This window comes from Amia ocellicauda, chromosome 7, assembly GCF_036373705.1.
Source record: "Amia ocellicauda isolate fAmiCal2 chromosome 7, fAmiCal2.hap1, whole genome shotgun sequence".
NCBI classification, from domain to species: domain Eukaryota; kingdom Metazoa; phylum Chordata; class Actinopteri; order Amiiformes; family Amiidae; genus Amia; species Amia ocellicauda.
Window position 1 is genome coordinate 33,664,645 of NC_089856.1, and position 14,674 is coordinate 33,679,318.

The 14,674-nt window shown below is 37.7% G+C and overlaps 1 protein-coding gene across 1 annotated transcript in view; it reads right to left on the reverse strand.

Annotated features, from left to right (window-relative positions):
• The window catches only part of LOC136753307 (SPRY domain-containing SOCS box protein 4), a 95,164-nt gene that overhangs the window by 54,896 nt on the left and 25,594 nt on the right, over positions 1-14,674 (reverse strand). Inside the window, exon 2 of the mRNA XM_066709295.1 lies at positions 4,994-5,082. The gene's annotated coding sequence lies outside the window, so the exon portion shown is untranslated. The remainder of the gene's footprint in view (positions 1-4,993; positions 5,083-14,674) is intronic.

Below are 14,674 nucleotides of genomic sequence, written 5' to 3' on the forward strand. Positions count from 1 at the left end.
CAGCCTTAGTTTATTTTTGTCTTTACCCAATCCCTTAATCCCAAAAAAGCAGTGTGGAGTAGTGGTTAGGGTTTTGGATTCTGGATGATGGGTTCAGTCCCAGGTGGGGGGCATTGCTTTTGTACCCTTGAGCAAGGTACTGTACCTAGATTGCTCCAGTACAAACACAGCTGTATAAATGGGTTTTTGTCTGTAATAATAATGTGATGTATTGTAACAATTGTAAGTAACCCTGGATAAGGGTGTCTGCTAAATGTAGTAATAATAAGCAAAGACTATTTTATAAGACACAAAGACTATATAGAGAGATTAGAGATGCTATACATTCAGATATGTATCAAAAACTCTTTCACCCCGATAATAAAAGAATGCCCTTGGATCCAAATACACACAAACAAAGAGCCAGCCACACCTTAAACCAGACCCCTATGTAGTTGCCTGGTCGCTATGAAGCAAGTCAGTTATCTTCCCTGCAACTTGTGTGTCCATTTGCAGGTCAAAAGGCCACCAGAAGGAAGGTGGGGGGGAAGGAGAGAGAGAGGAGTGTGTCTTAAAATGCTGTCAGTTTATTCTGACAATGTTTAAATGTAACTAGGGTTACATAGTGAAGGTACTGTAATAGATTCAGTCATCTGTCATTACTGTAGCTATATTGTCAAGAGCCTTCAACCTCAACAAAACTATAAAATTGTATTTTATTTCCCCATTGTTAATGAACAAAATCAGGTTACTGACACACTATACTGCTTTTATGTCCTAGTCATGAAAGGAAAAGGAAAAAAAAAAAAGGAAAATGTTAAAACCGAGAAGTGGAAGGCATACAAAAAAGTAGTTGATGTTTTAATCTCATCCGTTTATTGTCAACTTAACTCTGTTCAGTCATGAACCAGGTGCAAGAAAAAAGCAAATCGGTCTGTAGGGCCATGGCATGGAACCAGTCGATAACTGCTAGCATGAATCTTACAGCTGTTCACAAAGTAGATTAAGCTAACCCTGTCAAACACAGCCACCTGTACCAGAGAATGAAACAAACAGCGGTTATTGCTTTTACTATCAAAGGCACATTCTGACACTCAACTTGTCTCAAATATCTGCCCCCTCCCACCTCCCACCGCATGCAATTTAAGTGAATAGACTTCTGAACTGCTTGCCTCATGCTTGCTACCCATGGTCGACAAAACAGTCCTGGTCGTGCAGGGGGGGAAGAAGCCAAGCCTGTCCTGGCCACACACTGCAGAGGGAATGCAGCTTTTCAAATGGAACAAAAAGTTTGCTGGCAAAACTGGGAGCAATCCAGCTCAAAGGGGGGTTGAGTGAGCTTTTCCTCAAAGGCAGGACACTGCACTAATCCAGGAAAAACAAGACATGTTAGCACCAGGTTTGGAAATATGCTCTACTCCCACTCTCTGGATAAACACATTTATCAGGACTCTTATTCCCATTTTCCCTTCTGAGAATTCTACCACCGGTTCTGAAAACTTAGCTTGATTTTAAAGAAAAACAGCAGTTAATGTGAATTCTGAAACTTCATACTACAATATAGTATCCACTAAATAGACTCAGTTGTGACGGTTTTTACATCTGCCTGAAAATAAGGTTTAGTCGGTTATTTCATAAGCACTTTCAACCAGCCTAAATTAGTGATGAAAACACTATATAAATCAATTGCTCAGACCCCTACAATTTTATTTAAAAAGCACTAAATTGCTGACATCTTTTAATAACCCATTCCACGGTTCACCTCTTATTTCACACAGTATATTTACGAGAAGATGTGTGTGTGTGTGTACAGGAGGTCTCCGTTTTTCAAAATAATGGAGCACGGGGGGGAATAAAACACACATCAGATACCTCTGATTATGAATGAAGCCTACCATACCTCAGGGATGACTAGGAAAGCAAAACAAGTGACTTTACATGGGGTTCAAAGCTTGTGTATTTAATTTGTTTGATTAAGGAGTATTTGGGCAAATACTTTAAACAGAATTTCATACTATCACATCCAATCACAAACAGACCCGCAGACATACAGTGCTGGTGGCGGACATTGACGCGATAGCAGTCATAAGGTTAGTGGGAAGATTCCAGTTCATGTGCTGCTCCAACCTGCTCAATTCCCACAGCCAGTACTCCGGTTCAGACATGAAACACAGAATAGATCTACTGCAATGCTACCCCCTAGGAACAATCGGTGAATTCTGATGAGACTAATCTTTAAGGGCAGATAGGCCTGCGTTGGACGATTTGTCTATCTCGCATAGCAGACAGCAAATGAAATGCTCCATCCCACTCAGCACCTAAAGGACGGCTCCAAGCTGTTCCTGAGAGATACCACCCCGCAGAAATGGCATGAAAGCACATGCCAAGAAAAATAAGTAAGATGTAGCCTACAGACAAACTAAATCCAAATCTGCACCTGCATCTTATTCAACCAACAAAGCTGGCTCTTAATATTGTTACCAGGAACTCAACTCTAATTGCTTACTGTTGCTTTGTGCCACCCCTCCCCCCAGCTGTAACTGTTTTTGTTCGCTATTATACTTTCCTTTTGATAATGTTCTTTTATCAAAAATAATAATTTGCTGCTTTATTTTTTATTGTTAACAGCAGTTAACAACCACAATGATGATGGTAAACATAACAATACAAGTGTTTGTACGGTACAAACCAAATACCAGCTTATTGAATACTGTCTTGATCAGTACAATTAAATTAAAGGCAATACATTCTCACAAATTAAATTATGACCTAGCCATTTTATATTATGTAGACGAGTTAAAGATAAATAATACAATAAAACAACTAATTTTGTCAGCCAATACACAGGTATTTCAAATATATGAGTCTATCCAGAATGATCAAGTTACATACGAACAGAGCATTTAAATCCTCAGATATCATACTTCTTAACAATTAATGGCCTTTTTATGAATATAAAAATCAGAAACAGGTATATTATTAAAAACAGTGCATTTCATTGACAATTAGGGGTTTAATAGTAGTAAACAATACTACATGTTTTAGTTAGTAAACAAACAACAACTAACAAATAGCCTATATTGTTTTTTAATTCTATAAAAACTTAAAACGGTAGGGATCAGAATTTAACATCGGGCTTCACTCCAGGCACTACATAGACTAAAACAAACCATTCAAAAAATAAGCAAATCAGACTGTTGTTGTTTTTTACTTCAAAGCATGGAGATATACTTTAGGATCTTTATCTGATTATTTTTAATTACTTCAAGTCCTATGTGATTACCATGGCTTGGTAGAATTCCAGTAAATGTAAAGAATGTAGTGATCCCAAATTATATGCATTAAAAACTAGACAATATGGCATGATGTTGCAAGGAACCTCTCCTCCCAACAGGATGTGCCTTAGACTTGTCTTGTCAATTATGGTGACAATTGGAGCCATTTATGATCTCTGATATTAATCTATGAAAACAAAGTTAAAGCAAAGCACACTTTTAAGGTGATCTGCAATAGCATGACTCCCACAACCCAGATGCATTGCCTTAATATAGGTTGTACATTTTCAGATGTCCCTGCTGAATTGTTTACATGGGGCTCCATGCCATTTCAAATTCAATTCCAGCCTTTCAGTTAACATTAAGTGAGCTGAAATCTCCCTTTAACCCCTGGAATGTGAAATGATCTCAAGAAACAGACAAGACATCTCACTGCCTAGTTTCCTTAAGACAACACAGATATGTCAAAACGAACAGCAATGTACAAAGAAACTTTAACTTTCCATTAAATCGCTCAAAACAAAGTAATTTGTGTCACAGAATGAGTATTTGACTTTTCTGTTACTGAAAGAAACTGCAAAAAAATGTTTTAGGTAGCCTGGATTTATAGGTTTAATATGCAGTAGGTTTCAATTCAATTAATTATGTGTACAAATTTAATTAGGAAGCACTCTCTTCATGACCACAGTGACTGGTCAGTCTCTCGATGAGGTCGTTAGATACACAACTGCTGTGATGAGCAGAAGCTTGGACTTAAACAGCTGCAACTAATTTCCCATAAATATTGTAAAGCTACATTGGCCCTTTTGAAGTAACAGTTGCGTAGCTTATAGGCCCATCAGTTCATCTTAGTCATAATAAATGCTTACGGCACACTGCAAATAGTCTTCCTATTTGAGGAATTGATTTTAAATGTTCTTTTAAAGAAATGGATATGCAGGAAGATGGTCTTGAAAATGCCTAGAAAAAATTGTTGAATCAGAGATAGGCTTTGTTCTCCACATCCCATCTCTTAAAATCCGTAAGTAAGAAGAGGCAGAATTGGATTTGAAAAGCACATTTACAATTTTTTGATACTTGCAATTTATTATTAGTTTTTAATGGACTGCCTTTAAGTTTTATTTAAACCTACAAACTCCAATAGAGATAATCACCTTAAAAATAAGACAAAATTGCAATAAAGTACATCAAGGTATTGCTTTATGGCATACCAGTAGTATTCAAATTCAAATTCTCCAAGATTCTCCATTTCCTAACACACTTCATAATACAAACGGTCCAAAGCACTATATATAAAAACAAGGCTTGGGAGACTAATGAGAGATGCATCAATAAACCCAAAACATGAAGATAAACACACTTGCTTTTTAAATAAACTTTTCAGCTTTTGAAAACACTTCTAACATATGATTTTGGAAGCACAACAGACAGGTAAACTGATGATGTTCCAATAAAAAATAAAACCTTTGGGTAAAAAATTGCACTGAGACCTTTCCAAAACAACAATGACAACAACAACAAAAAATTCAGTTCATTACATTGAGCCTTTCAGATTTTTTTTAGGAGGTTAGTTTATGTCTTTGAAGAATCAGAAAATATGAGTATTAAAAATAAATTAGAATTGCAAAGACTATATAATCAAAAAGATTAAAAACTGAAAATATTAAAAATTAAAAACAGGCCAATGTATAAGTGTTTGTGGCCCTTTAGTGTGTGGTCACAGCTTCAGACGCACTTACATAGCTCTTCCTCAGACACGGGTCTCCCTCATCTGTGATCGCCTGAATCTTCCCCTCTCTTCTAGGATTTGCAAAATACTTTCTTCACCCTGCAAAAGGGAAAAAGTTCAATTAAAAAGCCTTGCCACAACTCAATTACTCTGCACCGATTCACTTTCAAAATGGAAATGAATCTAGACTATAATCATCTTCCTCATTAACGGATCGAAAAGACATGAAAACATGATATAAATATCAAACGTGCAGTCCTGAATAATCCAGATATCCAGACACAATGGGGTTATATATAAACAAGGCCCAGGATATCTTTACAGATTAGTAAGAGGGTACAGTCACAGGAAATGGATTAAATAAATAAATTAGGGTATGACCAAGTATAATATTTATAGTTTTAAAGTATTTATTCAAGTATCTAATAGCAACATCAGTCATGTTACTGCTGCTGCTTCACAAAACAATTCAATTCTTCTTTCTGCTGTGGGAGCTTGAAATAGTTGATAAAGGTCCATGACAATGCCTCCAAGCACTGACAATTACATTTCCTTGGAAATGGGAGGGAAAACACACACAACAAAAATGCTCTTTAGTTCTCGGAAGTCCCCTGACATTTATGAGAGAGAAAGCTTATGAACATGCAATTTAAGCACATGGTGAAATACACACTCTACTCCTGACTGGCTGTGTCCCGGGTGAGAGTGGTGTAATAAATAAGACATCCTGTAAAGAAAAATCTATGGATTCATGAAGCAAACACTTCAGAGTGCATGCATGCTTTCTTGAGAATCCCACAGTAATGGACCAGACACAAAGGGGTGTTTAGATCATGTTTTAATTAGAATCTCTATTTTTATATTCCATTCCCAAGCCCATGCTTCATTAATAGCACATCCACAGCAGTATGTGACACAAGTGGTTTGTTTGTATGATTGTTTTTTGTTGTGTTTTTTAACTTGGGCAATTTATTTTGTGAAAAGCATCTGAAATGCCAAAATAGTGGACATATCACAGCATTAAATGAATGAATAAATAAATATATTGTCCAATTATATAAGGTTATTTCTATTTTGACATTCATTAAATAAAGGTAACATGTTTAGATCTTTCTATGGTTTAACTGTGTGCGCCTGTCAACCTTTGAATTTTAAGCTTTCCCACTGTAAAGGTACTGCTAAAAATACTATATTAATTATGCTTGTCATTTTACTCCTATGTGAGTCAATGCTCACAATTTCAGTTTAACATCATTACCCTTGGGCATTGACTCAGAATTCAGTAAGCTATATATATTTTATTGGTTCATCTGTCAGGAGATGTGGATGATAAATAATGCAACCTTCAGGATATATATTGGTAGAAAAGGCAGACAGTTAATTATCAGTAAATCTAGAATTTTGCAAGAAGTCAATATTTTCAGGTTTGTGTCAAGTAAAGGCTTACTTACGTTTCCATTATTATACATGAAATGAATTAGTTCTGAAATGGACTGCAGTCAATAATGGCTTCTTATTAGCTTAAAATTATCAATTTTAACGTACAAATTAAATTATATGTGAAAAAGAACAGAAATAAATACAATAAACAGCAGACACTGGCAAACTATACCCTTTCATTTATTCCTTCATCTCTGCCAAGTAATGTCACTTGATGGCACCAGAAACTGAATTCTATGTTGTTGGATCGAAGGGAGCATTAACCTGCATTCATCCCTGTTTATTTTCAATAGCATGGAAATTTAATTGTTTTGATTGATATCTAGAAGAGAAGCAATCCTTTAATTATGTTAACATTTTCAATACAAAGAACAGCCTATTTCTCATACATTCTTTACATTTGCTTTCTGATTTTCTTTGAATCTGCAAATATAGTTAGTTCACAGAGTTTTTCCAACACACTGAATACACATATAAATGATAAATGATGTCAGTAAGACAAGACTGGTCTTTTGTTTCCTTTTTCATTTGGCACCTCAAAAGGCACTCCTCATTCCCAAATTGAACCGTGCGTTACAGTTTAATTCTTCATGCCTGACTGATTTATTTTCGGTTGTACACTGGCTGTCAGATTTCATTATGGGATACATCTTAATTTTATTCATTTCAAAAAGTACCAATGCAGTCAATGCAAAACTGCAACATTGCTAAAGCTCTATAGGAACCTACTTGTAGTGAACAAAAAATAAAGACTAAAAGCTTGTGCAAATCAGTCAAATATTTTTCCAATCTAGATTCCACATATTGAGAATGCAATTAAACAGCAATATACGTAAAGCATTTAGCATATTGCCCAGCCTAATTTGCATCTTTATCAAGAACACACTATAATAATAATAACAACTTTATTTATATAGCACTTATCAAGCACAGAGCACATCAATAAAAAAAAACAATAGTTAAAACAAGGAACACAAGGAAATAGAAAGATTAAAAAGAACACGATACAATCAGTAAAGTACATGCTAAATGAAAATTGTCAAGGGGAACAAATGCTTGCAATAAAATTCTTAAAAAATGTTGATGACTGTTTCATACATTTGGAAATGCAAGTGTATAAAAATGAGTTTTGATATGTGATTTAAAAACATCAGAGGATCTAACGATAAAAGGAAGGTTGTTCCAAAGTCTAGGGGCCTTTATGGCAAAAGCATGATCTTCCTTAGATTTCAGCCTAGACTTAGGAATGGTTAAAAGGCCCTGGTCTGAGGATCTGAGTGGTCTTGTAGTCTTATAGGGACTTATCATCTCAGCAATATAGGAAGGCACCAGACCATGCAATGCTTTGTATGTGATTAGTACAATTTTAAATTCAATTCTAAAATGTACCGGCAACCAGTGTAGAGTCTAATACTGGGGTAGTGTGTTTAAAGTTTTGGTCCAAGTCAGTAATCTAGCAGCAGAATTTGGACAATCTGGAGCCAGGCCAATGCGGGAAGGCCTACACCACAACTCAGGGTGCGGCTGAAGTGGGCCTGGTGGACTTCCTCTGAGTAAACTCCACCTGCTTAACCCAGCTGTCCTCGGAGTCACGTGACTTGTCCTGACAGGCAATGTCGCAAAAGACGCATGAGACCACCCTGCATATAGTTAGTTCATTATGCATTGTGTTTCTGGCTTGTATCCCACTATATATTATAACATGTAAACAGCAGGACTGTGGCTCTGTTCTAGCTTGTGCAGACTGGAGCTCCCTGCCGCTGTTCCCAGCTGATGGCGTTCGAGTTGTTCTCGCTGCCTCACCGTGTATATAGTTCTTGGTCAGCACAGTAGAGCTATGTTTCTAGGCTAGCTGGGCTAGTGGAGCAAGCGGCCAATGCACCCATGTTATGTGAAGAGTGCATGACCGCTTTTCCTGCACAGCGCAATGTCTATGGTTTGATTAGCATGGTAGCTCCGCTTCGTATATGCTGATTGCAGACAGTTCCCGGTAAAAGAGGACGAACCTGCGATGACGTCACGTTTTATAGAACAGGAAGTGGACGGGACCTGTTTCGATCAGGTTCATACGGAAGTGCGCAGAAACCCCTCCCCCTTGTGCAGCTACTTTGTTTTTCAGATATCCAGGGTTGCATTCGCAACCTATCGTTTTAGTATATGATTTTCAAAGCTTAAATTGGAGTCAAAGATCACACCTAGATTTCTGAAAACTGGTTTAATATTAAGGGCTAGCAACCCAAGATTCAGTTGAACTTGAACCAATAATGAGAACTTTTGCTTTGTATGAGTTCAGCTGAAGAAAATGATAGGACATCCAGGTTTTGATTTCTACCATACAGTCATGTAAAATAGCAACTTTGATAAAGTTATTAGGTTCCAATGAGAGGTAAAGCCGAGTATTGTCCGCATAACAAAGAAAATTAATATTATGCTGACGAATGATATGGCCCAATGGTAGCATGTATAGTGAGAACTACACAGGCCCCAGTATTGAGCCTTGAGGAACACCACACACAAGTACGGCTATGAACGATACATGATTGCCAATAGAAACTGAAAATGTTCCATTTGACAGATAAGATGAGAACCAATTCAGTGCTGTCCCAGAGATCCCCACCCAGTGTCTAAGACTATGAATTAGGATGGAATGATCTTTTGTATTGAATGCTGCACTTCAATCAAGCAACACCAGATCTTCTCTATGACCCCGTTCACACTTATTAGGCCGGCCCTGGGCGCCTCAAATTTAGTCCGGCTTTTTCAGGCACCCCGTTCACACTTGCGGTTTTAGGAGCCCAAGTGCGTCACATATGCGGGCGAAAAGCGGCCTAAACGAAATGCATGCCGGGAATAAACAAATCTGCTCTAACAAACCAGTGACGCAGGACATTAAATCTGCTTACAGGTGTATGCGATGTATTTATAATCACAACTTATTAATATTGATTGGCTATTGTTCGGTTCTATATTTTATTTGAAAGTAATCTTAACCCTTTGCAGGCGAAGCTTTCTAAAATAATTAAAAATGTGCTGGTTCAGTGGGGAATCTAATTAATATATTTCCCTTTTCAAATGTCTATCTTCGGTTCTGCAAGTCTAAGTGCTGTTATACAATTCACCCGAAAGCAGAGCACCTTTATTAGCACATCTGCATTAAATCACAAGAAATCGTGTGCATCGAAAGCAGCCTCTGTGACGCGTCTATAGTTTTATCCTCAGACAGCAGCGCTGTGCACTTCCTGCGGTTTCAGTTTTAACTTTATCTTCATCCTCATTGTAAACAGCGCTTTCATTTCTGCATCGGCCCAGTTTTTACCTCTAACGCTGGCATTTGTGATTGTACTGCTCAGCTCAATATAACTGCATTTCGGATTGGATAGTAAACAGCTGGTCTCTTATTAAAATGCACTGATTTGAATGGAAACCTGCTTCGGTTCAATTTATATCGTTTTAATGCAAAATGCGGATAATTAATAAAGTTATGGTCCCGTTCACAATTTTACAATGCAATTTCCACGTGTAAAATGCATGCTGTTAAATTTCAGACTTCAATCATACTTAGTACAAGTGCAAGTGCAAGTTTACCAGCTACACACTTTTATTTTAATCGACCGAGTAGTTTGAACTGTTTACATTATAACTCATTACTTAGCCTAGACTTTTATAATACATATAAAGATGTGAGCTAGTGAAATGTAACAGTACATTTAAGGCTATAGCTCGATATGACATTCAAACAATACAGAGACAATACTGTGTGTCCTGCAGTGTGTGAGCAGTATTGGTGCCCGAGTTTATTGTGTTTACTCTGCGTTTACTCTGTGTTTACTCTGTGTTTATTCCGCGTCTCTCAGACCCGCGTCTCTGGGGGCGGGGCTTGAGTTGCGTCACACGCTGACGCTTTCCACCGGCCCAGGGCACAGTCACATTTAGGCCGCATTAGGCCGGGTCGAAAAGCGGGACTAGTTTTGACTCGGCCCAGGGCCACCTAAATCTATGACCCCTTTCTCATATGAGTTAATCTCAAGGGTCTAAGAAGATCTATATCATTACACACACACACACACACACACACACACACACACATATATAATCTACCTTTGTTCCAGAAAATCCATCAATCTACATTGTATATTATCTTTATTGTTTGTGGAAAAAAAAAAAAAATTGGTAATTATTTTAAAAAACAGGAACAGCTTTTGTTATTTTAAATTAACACCATCACCAAAAAGATGCATTTCTTCTTTTTAACCTGAGCCAAGTTAATAATGGTTTTGACTTCTGAATGTAACAAGAAATAACATTCAACACTAGTCTCACAAACCAGCCTTGAAGCTTTGAGGCTCAACTGTCACTACATGATGAATCAATTCAGATTACGTCGTTCTCAACAGACGGTTTGAACGGCTCTCCGGGGGAAAGGCAGCAGTTAAAACTGTTGAAAGCTGTTCCTAGACGGCATCAGAATGTATAAGAGGGTCTCTCCTCTACTTCCTGTCAGGGGCACCCCACATTCATTACCTTCACATTACCTGCTACAGGACTAATCAAATCACAGCAATGAGTTAGGCTCCTGCTCCAAAGTAATTTATCCAGTGACCTTCAGGTGAATTGGGAAGGAAAGGTTTACTTGAAAATTGTAAATTGCAACCTGTGCAATCATATTAGCATCTTCTAAGAGGTAATTCCCATACAAATTGCTTTCAAATTGGGCAATTGGCTTTGTAAATGTTTTAAAAGCGATTTTAATGAAAAATGGATGAACATTTCATGAATAAGGAATGTATATTTCTCATGATGTGCAACCTTACAGAAGTGCATGTTTGGCATTTGTATAAATCCCACAATGTTTCTGCCCGAGTCTATTGTAACAGGATGAATATTCAGGGAAGGCAGAGAGTCCACACATAACCATCAAAGCACTGTATTCATGGGGGAAACAGCCAAAAATTAGAACCTACGATTTCCTCTGAATTGACTGGCAGCTTTATCCAACTCTAGATTTTTTTCAGAATTTGTGAATATCAATTAGCTGTATTTATATCCCATTTACATTTACATGTATATTTACATAGCCCCCAAATTACAAATGATGGATGTTTATATATTTAACACCACTACAGTTAAAGATTTCTTAATTCTCCAAAACACAAACATGTGGCCTACTATTTACAATCATTTAAGAAAATAACAATTTCATATCTTGATTTTTAAATCTTGTATACAGGTATTGGCTAACATCCAGATTACAGGGCTGTTAGTATGCATTAAATTTTTTGTTAATCTGTCTGCCTTTTAACAGATATTACAGACATTACAGTTTCTTAATTAAACTTAATTGAACGCTATTAATTATCAAGTCCTTGTTCCAGAGCTTTAGTCTGCCTTTGATAAATTATAATGCAAACAAGAAGGGAATCTAATTCTGCTGTGGAATTGTGCTCGTTCTAAACAAAAGAAGATTCATGGAATTACCGATTTACCTGCCCTCCCAAAGCTATTTCATTTATTTTGAGGTTTCTCACATAAGGATGCACAGAGAGGGTTTACCATATAGACATACACTGAGTACAACAGATCATTTGAGAGACATACAGTTGAACATTTATAAAAACTGCCCATAACCATTAAAACATCAAATATAAAGTAATAAGGGGGCAATTTTCCCCAATCAATGATGATAAAACATTGATTACTCAATAGTTTAAAACATATTCATATAAGATGAGTTATTTATCTTACATTATTTGTACAACATATTATAACTACAATATTTCAATGCCTTGTTTGAGCTTGAAAATAATTATGCAAACACATACAGTGAGGGAAAAAAGTATTTGATCCCCTGCTGATTTTGTACATTTGCCCACTGACAGAAAAACGCATTTCAAAAAAGTTATAAATTGATTTGCATGTTAATGAGGGAAATAAGTATTTGACCCCTTCGACTTAGTACTTGGTGGCAAAAGCCTTGTTGGCAATCACAGAGGTCAGATGTTTCTTGTAGTTGGCCACCAGGTTTGCACACATCTCAGGAGGGATTTTGTCCCACTCCTCTTTGCAGATCCTCTCCAAGTCATTAAGGTTTCGAGGCTGACGTTTGGCAACTCGAACCTTCAGCTCCCTCCACAGATTTTCTATGGGATTAAGGTCTGGAGACTGGTTAGGCCACTCCAGGACCTTAATGTGCTTCTTCTTGAGCCACTCCTTTGTTGCCTTGGCTGTGTGTTTTGGGTCATTGTCATGCTGGAATACCCATCCACGACCCATTTTCAATGCCCTGGCTGAGGGAAGGAGGTTCTCACCCAAGATTTGACGGTACATGGCCCCGTCCATCGTCCCTTTGATGCGGTGCAGTTGTCCTGTCCCCTTAGCAGAAAAACAGCCCCAAAGCATAATGTTTCCACCTCCATGTTTGACGGTGGGAATGGTGTTCTTGGGGTCATTCCTCCTCCTCCAAACACGGCGAGTTGAGTTGATGCCAAAGAGCTCGATTTTGGTCTCATCTGACCACAACACTTTCACCCAGTTCTCCTCTGAATCATTCAGATGTTGGCAAACTTCAGACGGGCCTGAACATGTGCTTTCAGGGGGACCTTGCGGGCGCTGCAGGATTTCAGTCCTTCATGGCGTAGTGTGTTACCAATTGTTTTCTTGGTGACTATGGTCCCAGCTGCCTTGAGATCATTAACAAGATCCTCCCGTGTAGTTCTGGGCTGATTCCTCACCGTTCTCATGATCATTGAAACTCCACGAGGTGAGATCTTGCATGGAGCCCCAGACAGAGGGAGACTGACAGTTATTTTGTGTTTCTTCCATTTGTGAATAATCGCACCAACTGTTGTCACCTTCTCACCAAGCTGCTTGGCGATGGTCTTGTAGCCCATTCCAGCCTTGTGTAGGTCTACAATCTTGTCCCTGACATCCTTGGACAGCTCTTTGGTCTTGGCCATGGTGGAGAGTTTGGAATCTTGATTGATTGATTGATTGCTTCTGTGGACAGGTGTCTTTTATACAGGTCACGAGCTGAGATTAGGAGAGTCCCTTTAAGAGAGTGCTCCTAATCTCAGCTCGTTACCTGTATAAAAGACACCTGGGAGCCAGAAATCTTGCTGATTGATAGGGGATCAAATACTTTCCCTCATTAACATGCAAATCAATTTATAACTTTTTTGAAATGTGTTTTTCTGGATTTTTTTGTTGTTATTCTGTCTCTCACTGTTAAAATACACCTACCATTAAAATTATAGACTGATCATTTCTTTGTCAGTGGGCAAACTTACAAAATCAGCAGGGGATCAAATACTTTTTTCCCTCACTGTACAAAAAAAAAAACACACAAAGTTTTAATGAGTTCATTTTGCAACTGGCAAACCTTCTGTTGCCAGAAGCATCTAGACTACACAAAACACTGTCCAATGTTTGATGAATCTGCATGTCATTTTCACTTAAGCCACTGTTCATTATGCAGGACTATTATGTAAAAAGAGGAATTTAAATCCGTACTGTATTCAATTGTATTAAAATGCAATGAAGAGAGAGAATGACAATGATTCAGTGAGGAATCCGGGTCCGTTTTCTGTTCCCCACTCACAGGAGCTGGGATACTAGTTTTGGGTTCTTCCGTTTCCCATACAATATCTTAAACTCAATGCTCTGGAGTCCACATATTGTAATGTGACAGTTTAGCAACATTTCTAAGGGAAGCAGCTTGTGAATACCATTAGACTGAAATCATATTGATAGGTATTAAAATGAAAACCATTAGCACTTTTTCCACAAGCATTCAATACCGTTCATAAAAGTAAATATTGACAGAATAATATCCCAGGATAATATGGGTGGAAAAGGTTGATATGATATGTTTAATGTGTCACAGCGGGGCTGTTTGTGCAACGGAAAATGGAGAAAGATAAATAACTCTAAGAATTTTCCATAACGGTAAGTGACCCATTGTGATCAAGGCAGCATTACTATTGCGAGCCAATTTAAAATTGTGCCGGATAAGATCAACAGAACCCTGTTTGTGTAGGTTTGTGTGTGTGTGTGTGTGTGTTTATATATTAGCATTTCACAACTGTGCAGTGTATTTGTAATATTTTTAAAATGAAATTAAAATAAGCTATTGGGGCCCATTCTTTCCTCTGTGGACTTGGCATGTACTCTATGAGTTGAGGAAACTTCACTGGATAAAACAAATGTAACAGCTAAACATAATGGATCTGTCATTAAACCAGTTTATAGTAACAAC